The 18,431-nt window shown below is 42.6% G+C and overlaps 1 long non-coding RNA gene across 1 annotated transcript; it reads left to right on the forward strand.

Annotated features, from left to right (window-relative positions):
- The first annotated feature begins 203 nt into the window (after positions 1–203).
- LOC138443721 (uncharacterized) lies at positions 204–16,661 on the forward strand. The gene is made up of 3 exons (XR_011258249.1): positions 204–743; positions 1,148–1,245; positions 16,518–16,661. It is a non-coding gene; the product is annotated as an uncharacterized lncRNA (long non-coding RNA).
- Positions 16,662–18,431: the final 1,770 nt, after the last annotated feature.

Consider the following 18,431-nt stretch of genomic DNA (forward strand, 5'->3'; position numbering starts at 1 on the left):
AATTTGTTCTTTCCTTTTTCCACTCTTTCTCTTTTCAAATAAAGAAAATTCTTCTTCTGTCTCTGCTCTATGGAATTCTCTACTTAGCCCCAGATAGATAAAAATGACTTCTGAAATGTACTCTCTTAAAAGCCTAGAGAAGAAAGAACACAAATTTCTTTAAAAAGCTTCTGGCCATGATGTCTTTCAACTCTCGTTTACAGAAACCATTCACAGGAACCCTCTGGAAAAGGTTTCTTTGCTGAGACAGCACCACAGAAAACAAGCCAGCTCCCAGGGTGACAGGATGCTGTCTGCAGAGAACTTGGGGCCTGCATTTGCAAAGCTTTCCAGGGCAGACGGGTGCATCTGGAGGCAATGCACAGCGGGTGTCAGATTGTCTACTGGCAAGGCCAAGTCTGCAGGAAGAGAAGGGAGCCCTCTGCACCATGGAGGACAGCTGGGGTGCAGTGATTTCTGAATATCATCCTGCCTCAGAACAGTGCTGGCAAGCTCCTACATCTCGCCTCCATCGAAGCTGCTCGGCACAGAGAGGGGAGGTCTAATTCTCCTTTCTCTAATAGGAGTGGTTAAGTGAGCATTTATATGAGGCAGTCAGAAGAAAGTGTGTGTGTATGTGCCAGTCTGCCCTGTTCATAGGATTCTCCAGGCAAGAACACTGGAGTGCGTTGCCTTGCCCTCCTCCAGGGGCTCTTTCCCACCCAAGGATCGAACCAGTGTCTCTAAGTCTCCTGGATTGGCAGGTAGGTTCTTTACCACTAACACCACCTGGGAAGCCCGTCTAGTAGCGCCTCCTTCCAATATCTGAGAACTCCTAGATACCTATGACCTCAGAAAGGGCAGGCTGCACTTGAAACAAAAGGCTTTGCTGACCTTCCTTTCCCAGGATGTAATTTCTTCCTTTGGCAATGGTAGAACCATAGTAATTAGGGCTGAAGAGCTGTAGTTTTTAGGGCTGAAAGCAAATATTCTATTACTCCCTATTTAGGACATTTGGTAGAACTCTTTTGCCTCACCCACTTTGAAATGAGCTGTGCCCATCTGACCTGCTTTACTCACTAAAATATGGGTGGAAATAATTGTACTATCTCCTATGAGGCTTTAAGAGTTACTACATAATTCATCACCTCTTCTTTTATCTGCCAAGGTGACTGGCAATGGCCAGATGACGGTGGCTTCCAAAGTGGGGATGACTTGGAGCAGAGCCCCTGTCAACAACTGATGGACACGTGGAGAGAATGAGAAGTAAGGGTTTACTGTCATAAACTAGTAAGAAAATTGCCTGGTTGTTAATGTAGCACAATCTATGATGTTCTCCTGGACTCTTCTAATCCCTTCTCAGAAGAGGGGAGCTTCTAGCTGCCAGTGGAAGGAGTCTATGCTGGTAGTTCATAGAGAACTCTATAGATGAGGGTTTGAAAAACCTCCTTCTCACTTCCAGTCCAGAAAAATACATATTATCTAGGACACAGGAAAAAACTAAGTTTCTTTTCAATGCTTTGTTAAAGTTTATGGTGAGACTAATCTACCTTTCTTCCTAGGCCTATGTGAAACTACAGCCCTTATAATTTCTTTATATATGCTACTCCCAGGCTTTCTGATAGCTCAGTTGGCAAAGAATCTGACTGCAATGAAGGAGACCCCAGTTTGATTCCTGGGTTGGGAAGATCTCCTGGAGAAGGGAAAGGCTACCCACTGTAGTACTGTGGCCTGGAGAAGTCCGTTGACTATATAGTCCATGGGGTCGCAAAGAGTCAGACACGACTGAATGACTTTCGCTTTCACTTCATGCTATTCCCACTTTTTATCTGAATACATTTCATCCCTTGTACAAGACTAAGCTGCAAGATCAGGAGCTAATCATGCTTTACCAGTGATGAAATCTGGCCACATTCTTGTCTAGATCACACTTATTTTCTTAATGAACCCTTCCATCTGTCCTCTGCAGGAAATATTTTGGCAAAGATCTACTTTAGGATCCTTAGGAGTAGACAGAGGATTTCAGACAGTGGCTTGCCACAATTTTATTCTCATCCACTGCAACAGTAGGAAGTACAGTGTGTGAGGGGAGTCTGTGTAATATGGATCCGTAGGCAAGAGCTATGATTATGATGGTTTTAAAAACGGGGAAAACCCTTGGATATACATGAAATTGCCCACCTGGGTTTCATAGAACAGAGCTTAGGCAGAGTTTAAATGCTAAGGCTTCAATGCGGGGATACAATCCCAGCCACAGACAGTGAGGTAAGTGAAGCAGACAAAGAAAGTAAGTCAAAGGCAGGGGCTTCTGAAGCAGCCATAGCTTCACAAGAAAGCAGAACTGGTGTCCCCAGGGCTCTGAAGAGGGGCTGCCCTGGTGGCCCAGTGGTTAAGAATCTGCCTGTCAATGCAGAGAACATGGATGGGTTCAATTCCTGGTCTGGGAAGTTACCACGTGCCACGGAGCAACTAAACCCATGCGCTGCATCTTCTGAGTCTGTGCCCTAGAGTCTGCGCTTGCAACAAGAGAAGTCACCACAATGAGAAGTCTGTACAGCGCAATGAAGAACCAGAGTAGCTAATAATAAATTAAAAAAATATTTTTTTAAGGGCTCTGGAGATGCTGTGGGGAGCCACTGCACCTCAGGACAGCCTGTTGAGGAGAGAACGGGAGCAGTGTTTTCCTGTCAGTTTCTTTCTGCCTCCTGCCTCTTACTGGTCAGCTGTTGTCTCTCTGGGTATCAATCCATCCCTCAGCCCCCAACCGCCTACCACCAGCTTGTGTCACTCAGCCCTTCTGGGAGATGGCCAGTTCCCAGCACCGTGCCTCAGAACGTGGAAGACCTTCCAGGAGCCTTCATAGGTCTTACAAGGGCTGTATATGGGGCCCGGGCTGCTGCCCATGGCTATGGGAAACAGGATGGCAGCAGCCAGACCTCAGGGAGCAAAATCCAAGACTCATCGGGTATGTGGGGCAGAGCCAACTGAGGAGATACGTCAGCTGCGTCCATCACTGGTACCTCATATTTAATTGAAAGCAGTATGATATGTCTATGTGGAGACCATGATTAGAGTCCTCCAAATTTTATTCAGTTCAGTCGAGCTCAGTTCAGTCGCTCAGTCATGTCCAGCTCTTCGTGACCCCATGGACTGCAGCACACTGGGCCTCCCTGTCCATCACCAACTCCTGGAGTTTACTCAAACTCATGTCGGTTGAGCCAGTGATGCCATCCAACCATTTCATTCTCTGTTGTCCCCTTCTTCTCTCGCTTTCCATCTTTCCCAGCATCAGGATCTTCTCCAATAAGTCAGTTCTTCACATTAGGTGGCTGAAGTATTGGAGTTTCAGCTTCAATATCTATCCTTCCAATGAATATTCTGGACTGATTTCCTGTAGGATGGACTGGTGAAATTCTATTGTATGCAGGCAATTGAATCCTTGCAATTATAGATGATTGTCAACATGTTTTGGAGGGCTGTGGACCTTCTCAGGAGAAAGCAACTTGGATAAGGTTTAACATTAAGATACTACAAGCTGTGTCAGAACCAGTATACCTTGAATATCCAGTTGGCTGGAAATCATGAAGCCCAGTTAGCCTAGTGGAAACTGAGAAGGTAAGACCTGAGTCAGTTCTACAAGAGTGGTTAGTAAATTCTCAGTGACAAAATTTTCAAAGACAAAGGACCAGAGATGACACTCATCATATTGCAACCAAGTGAGGCTTGCCAACACATAAGCATCACATTACTCAAATAAACACATACAACCAAGGCAATAGGTTACTGGGCACTGAAATGATTTGAATAGTAGTTATGCCTACCAGGGATCATCCAAATATCCAAAATGTGGGTATCATATACATCAATGACTTCTTAGAGTGCTTTCCAACCTGCAAGATTATTTGGAAGTAAAGGTCCGTACGGTTAAGTGTTTGGAACTATATGTGCATTGCCTTGCCTTGGAACATTTAAGGAACAGAAAGGCTCCAAGGTGTCTTTCTCTAAAGCAGCCTGCTTAAGCTAGGCTTTCCCATACTTAACTTCATCACAGACCACTCCTTTTTGTGTAACAATTATCCACCTTTCAAGGAACTGTGAGCTCCTTTGAGAACACTTGGGCAAACTCTAGGCTCTTAAGAAAGTCAGTGTGATTTGGTAGGAATTTAGGTGACTCAGAGCTTGAGAACTGGGCCCTAGGACTGTTTTAGATATTAATGCACTGTGACAAGAAAATCAGGTCATATAACCACACCCTTCCTTATTTTCCTTGCATTCCAAATAGAAGATTGTTACAAAATAACATGTAGTAACAAGGCAGGATGTTACAAGGTCAGTAAGGACACCAGATGAAGGAATAAATGTGAAATCATTTTGGAAATCCAAAGGAAAGAGAAAACCAGTGAACTCCCTACTCTTTTTTTTTTTTCTGGCCATGCCACATTCCATGCAGGATCTTAGTTCCCTAATCAGGAATTGAACCTGCACCCCTGCAATGGAATCACTGAGTCTTAACCACTGGACTTCAGGGAAGTCCCTTGAACTCTCTTAAAGTGAATGCTATGGTCTATGACAGAGTCAATAAGAGACCTCCGTTTTTTTACAAATGACTCCGGTGTTGATCCAAGCAGGTTTCGCCTTGTTCAACAGGCTCTCATATAGTTTTGTTAATGCAGAACCAAGAAGAGAAGATGTTGAATGGTTGCCGGAGTGAAATGAGGGAGTCCTGCTGCCAGTTTGTCCCCCAAAAGCAGATGCTTAGACCATGGGCTTCTCAGGCGGCTCAGACAGTAAATAATCTGCCTGCAACGCAGGAGACCCAAGTATGAGCCCTGTGTCAGGAAGATCCCCTGGAGAAGAAAATGGCAAGCCACTCCAATATTCTTGCCTAGGAAATCTCATGGACAGAGGAGCCTGGCGGGATATAGTCCATGGGATTGAAAAGAGTCAGACATGACTGAGCAACTGACACTTTCTTTCACTTTAGACCATATTATTCAAAACCAATTATTTGAAAGCACTGAGTGCTGAATAAATATCACTAAATATATGTGTGGATTCTCTGCTTGGGACCTAGGAAATGAATAATTGAGTTTAAGGTCGATCCCATCTACATATCTCTTCCTGCATGTGTATATCTTCCTGTATGTTCCTTCCAGATAGAAGCAGAAAGAAGAGTGTGTGAATCATAAATCCCTGGAGAAGCAGAACAGGAAGGGGCGTTTGGGCTCATGTTTTCCTCTCTCCACTTGATAGAGAAGTAAATTGAGACCCGAGAGCCACACCAACTGACCTCTGGTCAAGATGACTGTTGGGAGTGGAGCTGGACTCAGTTCCATTTATCCCAAGCCAGTCCTCTGCCATGACACCATGAGCCTCATTTCCTCCTCCCCAGGGATCTGAAAATGTTACTATTGGAGACCCACTAGCCCATTAAATATAAATGAACCACAGAGTGCATTTGTTAGGATGGCATAAAGCCTCCAAAGAGCAGCCATGCAGCAAAGCAGTCTAGCTACCATTTAGACTGGCTTTTCTAGAAGAGAGTTCTATGGAAAGTCCCAGGAGAGATGGGCTGAATCAGGTCAGGTTCCTTAGAAGCAGAGCCTGACACACGGTAGGGCGGGCAGAGAAGCTTAGTGAGGATGTGCTTTGGTAAGGCCCTGCCTTGGTCTGATCTATGGGAGAAGGTTCTGGAGCACATGCTATGCAGAACAATTGTCCCCTTTTAGGCAAGGAGGTCAGCTTTCTATATGCCCGTGTATATCAGGCGCTGGCTGTAGGCCTCCAGGGAGTGTATTTTCTTGGGCAAGACAGCTCCAGTCCTCTGAGAGTGGGTCTCCGGAGTAGAGGGCAGCTATGAGTGATTAACACAGCAAGTGGGGTCAGGGCATCAGCTGGTTAAAGGGGGCTGGCCCAGCCCCCATAGCATCTACCACAAGAGCAGAGGGTGAGTGCATGGAAGAGAAGAATGTTACGAAGTAGGCAGAGAGGAAAAAAAAGCAGGTCTGTTGTCATTATCCTGGACATGGGCATTTGCTCAGACCCTTCAAGGCTGAACAGAACAGGCAACCAAGTGAAACCATCAGAGGAATGTGTTTGTCTTGATTTTCTTCTCTGATCATTGTTAGAAAGCTGAGTCCCTCTCAAGCCTCACATGTCCTTTGAGAGTTCTGCATTTCATTTGTAACAATCCAAGCAGAGTCAACAAGAAGGACAGGTGTGATGCTATCTCTTGACGCCTTGGCAGCCGTCCCTGACCCTCGTGCTTCCCGGAAAAGCCATCCAGAGCTGCCATTCTGCAGAGTGCCAGGACATCAATGGCTAGTACTCATGGAATGAAAATGGAGAGTGGCACACTCCTACTTTGACAGATTGAAAGTATTTTTCTCATGTTGCATCTCGGTTCTCTTTGGTATGTGAGCTTGTGGTTCCAGGACAAATGAGTCTGTGGACATGGCAATATTTATTTGCGCAAACACATGTCAAAAGTTCTCTGGAAAACAGACTTAAAATAGTTTTTGTTTTGGTGAGCTTCAGTCATGATGCTGTATCATAGAATTTTATTGTTGTGAAAGGCTAAAGCCTAAAGGATAAGTTTTTCCCAACCTATTCATTTAAAAAAAAATTTTATTTTGTCCTGGGGTATAGCCGATTAACAAACAAGTTGTGACAGTTTCAGATGAACAGCAAAGGGACTCAGCTTTACATATGCATGGACCCTTTCTCCTATAAACCCCCTTCCCATCCAGGCTGCCACATAACATTGAGCAGAGCTCCATGTGCGGAACGTAGGTCTGTATGTAAGTGTGTACTCTATGTAAGCCCTTGTTGGTCATCCATTTTAAATATAGCAGCGTAAATTCCCTAACTATCCCTTCCTCCCATCCTTCCCGCTGGCAACAATAAGCTCCTTCTTGAAGTCTGTGAGTCTGTTTCTGTTTTGTAAGTAAGCTCATTTGTATCGTTTCTTTTTAGATTCCATATATAAGAGTTATCATATGATATTTTTCCTTCTCTGTCTGACTTATTTCACTCAGTATGACACTCTCTAGGTCCATCCACATTGCTGCAAATGGCATTATTTCATTCTTTTTAATGGCTGAGTAATATTCATATATATATATATATATATATCTCACATCCTCTTTATTCATTCCTCTGTCAGTGAACACTTAGGTTGCTCCCAAGTCTTGGCTACTGTAAACAATGCTGCTATGAATATTAAGGTGCATGTACTCTTTCAAATCATATGTTTCTCCAGATATATGCCCAGGAGTGGTGTTGCAGGGTCATATGCAATCAGTAGTCAACAATTTTTAGCTTTTTAAGGAACATTCATGCTGTTCTCCACAGTGGCTGTATAAGTTTACATTCCCATCAACAGTGAAGGAGGGTTCCCTTCCCTCCACACCGTCTCCAGCACTTATTGTTTGTAGACTATTTCATGATAGCCATTCTGGCTGGTATGAGGTGATATCTCATTGTAGTTTTGATTTGCATGTCGCTAATAATTAGCAATACAACTTACTCATTTTTAAATGGAGGAAACTGAGGCCCAGAGAAATAATTTATCAAGAGCATAGAGTTAGAGGGAGGCAGAGGTTGGGATGGTTGGATAGCATCACTGACTCAATGGACCTGAACTTGGGCAAACTTTGGGTGATGGTGAGGGACAGGGAGGCCTGGCATGCTACAGTTTTGGGGGGTAGCAAAGAGCGACTAAACAACAACAATGTAGAATTAGTTCATGGCAGAAACTGTAAGTAGCATTAAAAAAAAAACAACAGTAATAACCAGTGAGACTTCTATTGGGCACCAGAATGCAAAGCTTGTGCTGGGAGCCAAACAGATCAAGTCGACCAGGATCCAGCCACTGCCTTCAGGAAAGTACAGTGTGCTAAACACTTCATAGCAGATGCTCCATATGAGGTCTTCAGGGGATCCAGGGGGGATCCTGGGAGTCAGATATCATGAGCTCGGCCTGGAGAATTTAGGGGAAGTCTTTGTAGGTGAGGAGATATTTATTCTGGGGTTTAGATGCTGACTAGATTTTGAAATTCAGGAAAGGGAGAAAGAAGAAGGGTAAGGAAGACACCTCCGCAAAATGCACAGCTTAGATGAAGGCAGAGAGACAGGAAGGAACGGCATTTTTCAGGGGAAGGCATGAATAACTCTGAATAGCTACACAGGAGTGCCGGAAGGGACTCTGGAGGAGACATGGAGTGGGAGCCACCGGTTTAGAAGCTAAGCCTGGAAGGAGAGGCAGGAAGGGAACGAAGAGTGAACTCCCAAAGCAGACTTGCCTTGTGAGCAGTGATTTAATGAGCAAATATTAAGTCCTCTTAATCACAAAAGTCTCTCTCTGACCCTATCCAGCACCCTTTTAACCCATGAGGCTCGAAAGTTACTGTTTAGGTTGTATTTCTTTGGGTATTAAATGTCTTTGGGTATGTCTTTGCCTTAAGTATGTCCTATTAAAATGCCATTCCCCTAAGTGAGATAAGAATAATCCATCAGATAATACCTCTAGAAATTTATTGACAACTAAATGACAGCTAGCTGCAAACAAGACCTGGAGGAGAGAAAACAGAAGTGGCACGTGCTTCTGAGAAGGGAGGATTCAAAACTATGCCTGTGGCTGGCACTGCCTGAGAAAGGTATGTGCAAGCCAGATATGCGATCAAGTGAACTTTATCTGGTCTTGAGGCTGAAGGGTGGTGCCCAAAACCCAAGTTCTGAAAGGAAAGTAACGTGTTTAGACAGGAAATTGTCCCTCCAGTCAGTGACTTAGGGAATGAGAGTGTAGCTTTTAATATGTCCACCTGATCTTGTTTTGAAGGGGAAAAGAGGGAGTTCTGGCTCACATAAGACTCCAGTTTCCCTTCTGCTTACAGGAAAACATAAATGTGACTCCACATTTGGATATTCTTAGACTCTATTAGAAATCTGCAAATTGGTATAGACTTTACATTAAACTTGCTTCAATCATCCCCAGGATATATGTTGCACTTATCTCCATGTTGGAATGATATTGCCTCAGTTCAATTGTTCAGTCATATTGCTTGCCCATTCTATGATAACAAAAATGTAACATAGCTAAGTGACAGAGCACAGTGCTGAAATCATTTCTGTTATTAAACCATGAGAAGGGCATGGCAACCCACTCCAGTATTCTTGCCTGGAGAATCCCATGGACAGAGGAGCTTGGTGGGCTACAGTTCATAGGGTTGCAAAGAGTCAGCCACAACTGAAAGGACTGAGCAGCAGCAGCATTACAAATATATAGATGGTGTTCATGAATAATATTAATGCTAATATTTATATAATGTTTACTAAATGTCAGACATTTTCTAAGGCTTTTATTAACTCATTTAATCTTTATAAAAGCTGTATAAACTAGGTCTCCATTTCATGGGTGTTACAGATAGAACACTTGTGTTCCCCCATCCAAATTTATATATGAAAGCTCTACATGCAACCCCTCCCTAGTGTGGCTATATCTTGAGACGAAGCCTTTAAGGAAGTTCTTAAGGTTAAATGAGATTGTGAGGGTGAGGCCCAGACTAATAAGATTAGTACCCATTAAGAAGAGACCCCAGAAAGCTCACTGTCTCCCTCTCTCTCCCTCTCTTTTTCTCTCTCTCTCCAGCTCTGTTTTTCTCACTCTGCCTGGTGAGCATGCAGTGAGAAGACAGTCATCTGCAAGCCAGAAAGAGGGTGCTTATGAGAACCCAAACTTGCTGGCACCCTGATCTCAGACTTGCAGTCTCCAGAACTATGAATTTCTCTTGTTCAAGCCACCTAGTCTATGGCCTTTTGTTATGGCAGCCTAAACAGACTAACACAATAGGTGAGCAAAACAAGCAACTTAGAAGATAGGTGACAGGGCTTAGGTTTGAGACCTGCAGGCTCAAATGTTCTCAATGGCTATTCTTCCCAGTGGCTCAGTGGCGAAGAACCTCACTGCAGTGCAAGAGACCCAGGAAACCTGGGTCTGATCCCTGGGTCGGGAAGATCCCCTGGAGGAGGGCATGGCAACCCTCTTCAGTATTCTTTTTTTAAAAAAATAAATTAATTTATTGATTTTAATTGGAGACTAGTGAAATTCCAGATGTTCAAGCTGGTTTTAGAAAAGGCAGAGGAACCAGAGATCAAATTGCCAACATCTGCTGCATCATCAAAAAAGCAAGAGAGTTCCAGAAAAACACCTATGTCTGCTTTATTGACTATGCCAAAGCCTTTGACTGTGTGGATCACAATAAACTGTGGAAAATTCTGAAAGAAATGGGAATACCAGACCACCTGACCTGCCTCTTGAGAAACCTATATGCAGGTCAGGAAGCAACAGTTAGAAGTGGACATGGAACAACAGACTGGTTCCAAATAGGAAAAGGAGTACGTCAAAGCTGTATATTGTCAACCTGCTTATTTAACTTCTATGCAGAGTACATCATGAGAAATGCTGGGCTGGAAGAAGCACAAGCTGGAATCAAGATTGCTGGGAGAAATATCAATAACCTCAGAAATGCAGATGACACCACCCTTTTGGCAGAAAGTGAAGAGGAACTAAAAAGCCTCTTGATGAAAGTGAAAGAGGAGAGTGAAAAAGTTGGCTTAAAGCTCAACATTCAGACAACTAAGATCATGGCATCCAGCCCATGGGAAATAGATGCCGAAACAGTGGAAACAGTGTCAGACTTTATTTTTCTGGGCTCCAAAATCACTGCAGATGGTGATTGCAGCCATGAAATTAAAAGACGCTTACTCCTTGGAAGGAAAGTTATGACCAACCTAGATAGCATATTCAAAAGCAGAGACATTCCTTTGCCAACAAATGTCCATCTTGTCAAGGCTATGGTTTTTCCAGTGGTCGTGTATGGATGTGAGAGTTGGACTGTGAAGAAAGCTGAAGGCCAAAGAATTGATGCTTTTGAAGTGTGGTGTTGGAGAAGACTCCTGAGAGTCCCTTGGATTGCAAGGAGATCCAACTAGTCCATTCTAAAGGAGATCAACCCTGGGTGCTCTTTGGAAGGAATGATGCTAAAGCTGAAACTCCAGTACTTTGGCCACCTCATGCAAAGGGTTGACTCATTGGGAAAGACTCTGATGCTGGAAGGGATTGGGGGCAGGAGGAAAAGGGGATGACAGAAGATGAGATGGCTGGATGGTATCACCGACTCAATGGACATGAGTTTGAGTGAACTCCGGGAGTTGGTGATGGACAGGGAGCCCTGGCATGCTGCGACTCATGGGGTCGCAGAGTCGGACATGACTGAGTGACTGAACTGAACTGAACTGAATTACTTTACATATTGTAGTGGTTTTTGCCATATATTCACATGAATCAGCCACCAGTGTACACGTGTTCCCCATCCTGAACCCCCCTCCCACCTACCTCCCCATCCCATCCCTCAGAGTCATCCCTGTGCCCCGGCTCTGAGTGCCCTGTCTCATGCATTGAACCTGGACTGGCAATCTATTTCACATATGGTAATATACATGTTTTAATGCTATTCTCTCAAATCATCCCACCCTCGCCTTCTCCCACAGAGTCCAAAAGTCTGTTCTTTACATCTGTGTCTTTTCTGCAGTCTCATATATAGGGTCATTGTTACCATCTTTCTAAGTTCCATATATATGCATTATTATACTGTACTGGTGTTTTTCTTTCTGACTTACTTCACTCTGTATATTAGGCTCCAGTTTCATCCACCTCATTAGAACTGATTCAAATGTGTTCTTTTTAATAGCTGAGTAATATTCCATTGTGTATATGTACCACAGCTTTCTTATCCATTCTTCTGCCAATGGACATCTAGATCTCTTCAGTATTCTTGCCAGGAAACTGCCTTGGACAGAGGAGCCTAGTGGGCTTCAGCCAAGGGGGTCACGAAGAGTCAGATGTGACTAAAGCAACTAGGCATGCTATGCTATAGAGTCTCTCATATACAAAGCAAATGGAATCTTAAAATATTCAGAGATATAATAAAAACAACTGCGTCAGCAGCAAAACTGATACCAAGTGATCTACAACAAAGTAACTCATGATAAAATTTTTAAAAAAGAATCTCATGGCATCCAAGCAAATCATAATTATAAGAAAACATATGTAAGTGAACTTAACTTCTCCATTCACAACATTTAGTGATAAATTAAAATTGACCACACATGTGAAAAATCCTCATGAAAAATAATTTTGACTTTTATTTTTATGTTTATCTTAATTTACACTTTTGGTTCAAATATGTTCATATATTATATGAAATTACATTTTATGTTTAATTCTTTGTCTCACACTATCAGTATAACACAATTTATATAAAAGTATAAATTATATAAACAATATGTGATTTGGCTTAATTACAAAAGTAAGTCCACAATGCTTTGTAAGTTATATATTTTGTAACTCATTTAAACATCAAAACACATCAGTAGGAGCAAAAATAATTATATCTTCTTTTCTATGATATTTCCCAACTTTTAGCCATATTAATAACTACAGTTTTACACAGTTTCCAACTCATTATTAGTATAGTAGTGTGAGTGGCTCAGTCGTGTCTGACTGTGTGATCCCAAGGAATGTAGCCCACCAGGCTCCTCCATCCACGGGATTCTCCAGGTAATGATACTGGAGTGGATTGCCATTCTGTTCTCCAGAAATTCATTATTATGAAGGTATATTTGTCAGGATAGGAAGATAGAATTTCATTTAACCGTTCAGTTCAGTTGCTCAGTTGCGTCCGACTTTGTGACCCCATGAACCACAGCATACCAGGCCTCCCTGTCCATCACCAACTTCTGGAGTCCACCCAAAACCATGTCCATTGAGTCGGTGATGCCATCCAACCATCTCATCCTCTGTTGTCCCCTTCTCCTCTTGCCGTCAATCTTTCCCAGCATCAGGGTCTTTTCAAATGAGTCAGCTCTTTGCATAAGGTGGCCAAAGTATTGGAGTTGCAACTTCAAAATCAGTCCTACTAATGAACACCCAGGACTGATCTCCTTTAGGATGGACTGGTTGGATCTCCTTGCAGTCCAAGGGACTCTCAAGAGTCTTTTCCAACACGACAGTTCAAAAGCATCAATTCTTTGGCTCTCACCTTGCTTTATAGTCCAACTCTCACATCCATACATGACCACTGGAAAAATCATAGCCTCGACTAGATGGACCTTTGTTGGCAAAGTAATGTCTCTGCTTTTGAATATGCTATCTAGGTTGGTCATAACTTTCCTTCCAAGGAGTAAGCGTCTTTTAATTTCATGGCTGAAGTCAACACCTGCAGTGGTTTTGGAGCCCAGAGAAATAAAGTCAGCCACTGTTTCCGCATCTATTTGTCATGAAGTGATGGGACTGGATGCCATGATCTTCGTTTTCTGAATGTTGAGCTTGAAGCCAATCTTTTCATTCTCCTCTTTCACTTTCATCAAGAGGCTTTTTAGTTCTTCTTCACTTTCTGCTATAAGGGTGGTGTCATCTGCGTATCTGAGGTTATTGATATTTCTCCCGGCAATCTTGATTCCAGCTTGTGCTTCCTCCAGCCCAGCGTTTCTCATGATGTACTTTACATAGATGTTAAATAAGCAGGGTGACAATATACAGCCTTGACGTACTCCTTTTCCTATTTGGACCAGTTAGCATGTGTAACAAATATTTAATAGGGTAAGTGAGTTTTTGTTTTATTCTTGCCACAGACCTCACAAATGGTAGGGCCAGACTGACTAGCACAATAATAACAATCATAATAATACTCATGAGATGGAGAGAAGGAGTAGGATGCTAATTTCCTTACAATTTATAATAAAACATTAATAAACATTGTTTAAAGTCAGAATACGAAGTCTTTTTCGTTTTAAATGATTTTCAGCCTCTTAATGTTATCCATAATCTTTACTTCCAAATTTTAGGCATCTTTCAGAAATGTTAAAAATTTTATCTAAAGATCAGTTATGTTTTGTTTTATTTGGTTATTTATCATGGTTATTTGGCCACCTGATATGAAGAGTCAACACGTTGGAAAAGACCCTGATGCTGGTAAAGATTGCAGGCAGGAGGAGAAGGGGGTGACAGAGGATAAGATGGTTGGAGGGCATCACCGACTCAATGGACATGAGTTTGAGCAAGCTCCAGGAGTTGGTGATGGACAGGGAAGCCTGGCCTGCTGCAGTCCATGAGGTTGCAAAGAATCGGATACAATTTACAACTACACAACAACAATCCTGCTAACATTTATGTAAATTAAGCTTAAAATAGTTAATAAAAATGAGCTTGTATAGTAACTTCATTTTTGTGAAACTTATCTCCCAACCTCCTTTCTTCTATTTGTAAATGAATTTCTGGAATGATGTTCCCCAAAGTTCCCTGATACCCCTGTTAGAGACTATTTCTGTTGGGGCACCTTAACTTGATTTTCTTACTTAGCCTTTTGTACTCTGTATTGCTTTTGTTTGTTTGTTTTTCTCCCACTGACTGCTATCTTTTTTCCCAAAATAAATATACTTGTGTATATATGTGTTTAGAGAAAACAAAGACAATCAGATTAGCTTCACCTACCAGGGCATAGTAATTACTTAGTGATTTGCTGAATTGGGATTCACTGGCTTGATGAGATCAGCCTATGTCATCTCATTTAGATTCAGCTTGAGGTAATGTACATCATCCTTGCTGATCTGCACTGCACCAAATGCTGCCCACACCGAATCTTTGCATGATATACAATAATTCTTTTTGACAGGGTAACCACTACTATGACAGGTAGGCCAAACTAGGGGAAAACTGTAATCAAATTAAGGAAGTAGTAAATAAACAATTAGGTTTACCCTACCACCAAACGCTGCATTGATCTGTTCAGGACAACTAGAGGGCATTTGGTTGGGAATGGCTTAAAGGCCAGTTAGTCCTGCAGTGCGAATATGGGACCTCTTGAGTTCTTGTTCATAAGCTGTTTAATCCTTACTGGTGGCATTCAGTCCTGAGTTTTGCCATATTTTGAAAAATGAACATTTCAGTCCATGTCTCAAAACCCAAAGGTTTAGCCCCAGGACCAAGGATGTAACTACAAATTGGCTTTTCTGTTTAGCCTGATGGCCTCATGCATTAGTTTATTAACCACGTGTTTAAATTTTAGTGTCATGGGTTAATGTTTAATTATCTGGCACAAAGATACAGTTGCATACTCTGGACTATCATGTTCAGATGATCTTTCCTGCCCTCCAACTCCGCCTCCTCCTCCATCTCCATCTCCCTTCTGTGTTCTCAACCAGTGAGGCAGTTCAGTAAGCTGCAGAGTGAAGATGTGATTTTATAGTTATCTCATAAAGATCCTGCTCAAGCAGGCTGGCCACAAGGCACTAGTAATCCCTTTACATTCAGAAACCTCACCCCTTTCCTTGATCAGCAGGAAGCACGTGACTCCTAAATTCCCCAGAAAACTGCTGCTCCCCACCCCTCCCGCAATGTGTGCTCTTGAGCAACTCTGAGACCCTAAGCTAAGTTAAAGTGCCTGAGATGAAAATTCTCTCTAGAGATGACAGGATTCCAGAGGTCAATGCCATGGGACAGCTCCTCTGAGAGTGAGAGAAAGGTCTCAGAAGAGACATTTTATTTATTGTTTTGAAGAATATTTTATTTTTTAGTAAAATATTAATTGAATTCATTGCATTTTATTGAGGTATAGTTGATTTACAATGTTATGTTAATTTCTGCTGAGGAGTAAAGTGATTCAGTTACAAACATATATACATTCTTTTTCATATTCTTTTCCATTATGGTTTATCACAAGATATTGACTATAGTTCCTTGTGCTATGCAGGTGGACCTTGTTGTTTATCCATCCTATATATAATAGTTCGCATCTGCCTCTGTTGTTCAGAATCCTGAACAGTTCTGAAGGAGGTCACATTGGTGGGAATTCTTTATAATGTCTTCTGAAGTGGGAAAGAAAAAAAATCAGAGTGTAATTGTGGGGTCTAATGGCTTTTTTTATAACGTGGGTCTTTGTTTTCGTTGTTGCTTAGTCACTATGTCACATCTGACTCTTTTGCGACTCCATGGACTGTAGCCCACCAGGCTGCTCTGTCCATGGGATTTCTCAGACAAGAATACTGGAGTGGCTTGCCATTTCCTTCTCCAGGGGATCTTCCTGACCCAGGGATCGAACCCGTGTCCTGTATTGGCAGGCAGATTCTCTACCACTGAGTCACCTGGGAAGCCCAAGTGAATATTTAGGAACCAGTCAATTAAGGTTTACCTGCTACAGCATTTTGGGAAACAAATCAATATCTCATTTATTAAAAATCAAGCACGTATAAGCTTCTAATACATGGGTGAAAAAGCAGGGAAGCAATGTAACCAAGAAGGCTTGGTGGACTAGGAAAAAAAATAAACAACATACTCTGATGATTCTGAATATACCACAAAGTTTGGGGTGTTGTCACATTGAACCACATGGCATCAGCATAATCAAGTTTGCTTACTTTTATTTTATGAGCTGTAGACCACAGTTAGGTTTGATTTGTATTCTGTCTCTTCTAAATCACAGGCTCTACCCTGAAAGCAGGAAAGAAAAGAAGCAACTCATAGAGGCTGGAGAGAATTAGCAGATTATCTCTGACATGGAATAGGAAATAGAAAACATGACAGAATGGAGACTTCCCTGATTGACCTTCCCGTTTGTGGACTTTGAGTGAGTTTCTCCACCCAAGAAGTCCTCCGCCACTGCCAAAAAAATAAACAAAACCCAGTTCCTTTTCCCCTCCCTATCCTGTAACTGTAAGAACAACAACCCTCTTGCATTCCACAAATGCTCCAGGCCACCCATTCCACACCTGTATCACTGATTGGCTCATCACGTCAGTATCTTTAGACACAGACTCTCAAACTTGCCTGGCCATTTGAATCACCTGGAGAATTAAAACAAAAACAAAAACATGGATGCCTTGGTACCACCTACCCCTAAAAAGAATTCTGATATAATTGGTATGGGATGCAGGTTGGTCACTGGGATTCTTAAAGCACCCCCCCCCCGCCCCCCGCCAATGTGATTTTAATGCGCAGCCACGTTGGAGAACCACTGCTGTAAGTGAGCAGTTCTCAAAGTGTGGTCCTCGGACCAGCAGCATCGGGATCCCTTGGGAGCTTGTTAGAAAAGCAAACTCTGTGACCTCACCACAGTCAGACTGATACAGAAACGGGGAGAGAAACCAGCAACTTGTGTTTTAACCAGATCCGTAGGAGATTCTGATACCTGCTAAAGTTTGAGAACAATTGCCTTAAGCAATTTTTTTCAGAAACCCACAAACTATGTTGACACCATTTGTGTAGCAACATGAACATCTCCCAAATTGTCTTTTTCAGGATGTGGCAAGATAGGATGGAAAAACTGTAGGCTTTGGAGTCTGGCCAGACCTGGGTTTATGTCTCAACCTCATCCTTTGTGAGCTATGTGAGCTTATATAAACATACAATTTAACCTCTCTGAGCTGTAGTCTACTCAATTCTGAAACAGTGGAAATTTTATCTAACCCACAATGTTGTTTGAGAATTAAATAGGATAATAGTATCTAAAACTGACTCATAGAATACTTTAATTAGATCTGAACCCTGCCCTTCCTCCCTTCCATCCTGAAGTTTAACAAGCAGTAGGAAAAAGTGATGAAATCTTCCAGAGTTGGGAGTTTTCAGTTTCTCACTGGGTCCTAAATATTTTTCCTATCCTCTTCTAACAACATCATTTATTTTCACCTGCACCAGCAACACAGCACAGGACTTCACCATAAGGCAGGTCTCATGAACTGGGCTTCAGCAACTAGGACAATGAAGGCAGGTCTGCCTGTGGTCTCACTGGTTGACGAGGGGCAAAAAGTAAGGCCGTCACTCAAACCCAGGCAGACCCTCCCTTCCCCAGAGATCTGAGGATATAGATATTAATTCTCTGAGTCCTTAGAAGTATCAATAGTTCCCTCTTTGACTCAGGAAAATTGCTCAGCTTATTCCAGTAATTCCCCTGTTCTGACTGGTTTTGAGAATTCGTGTTTTAAGAGAAGGGACTTAATTTCTCATTGCTTGCCCCAGGGCTTCCCAGGTGGCTCCGTGATAACTAATCTGCCTGCCAATGCAGGAGACATGGGATCGATCCCTGGGTCTGGAAGATCCCCTGGAGGAGGGCATGGCAACCCATTCCAGTATTCTTGCCTAGAAAACCCCATGGACAGAGGAGCCTGGAGGGCTACAGTACATGGGGTCACAACGAGTCAGACACAACTGAGCATGCACACAGGCAGGCCCCAGGAAAAGATACCTAAGCACATTCAGGACAGCCTGGTCCAGGCAATATAACTGTTGATAAGAGCAGTGTCGACAATTAATCTCTGAATAGTTCATTTATTCTTTAACCTCATAATCTCTTTAACTGCAGTTCATTCTCACAAGTCAGTGAGAGAGGCATAATTTTTCT

This window comes from Ovis canadensis, chromosome 7 (assembly GCF_042477335.2).
Source record: "Ovis canadensis isolate MfBH-ARS-UI-01 breed Bighorn chromosome 7, ARS-UI_OviCan_v2, whole genome shotgun sequence".
Classification (NCBI taxonomy): domain Eukaryota; kingdom Metazoa; phylum Chordata; class Mammalia; order Artiodactyla; family Bovidae; genus Ovis; species Ovis canadensis.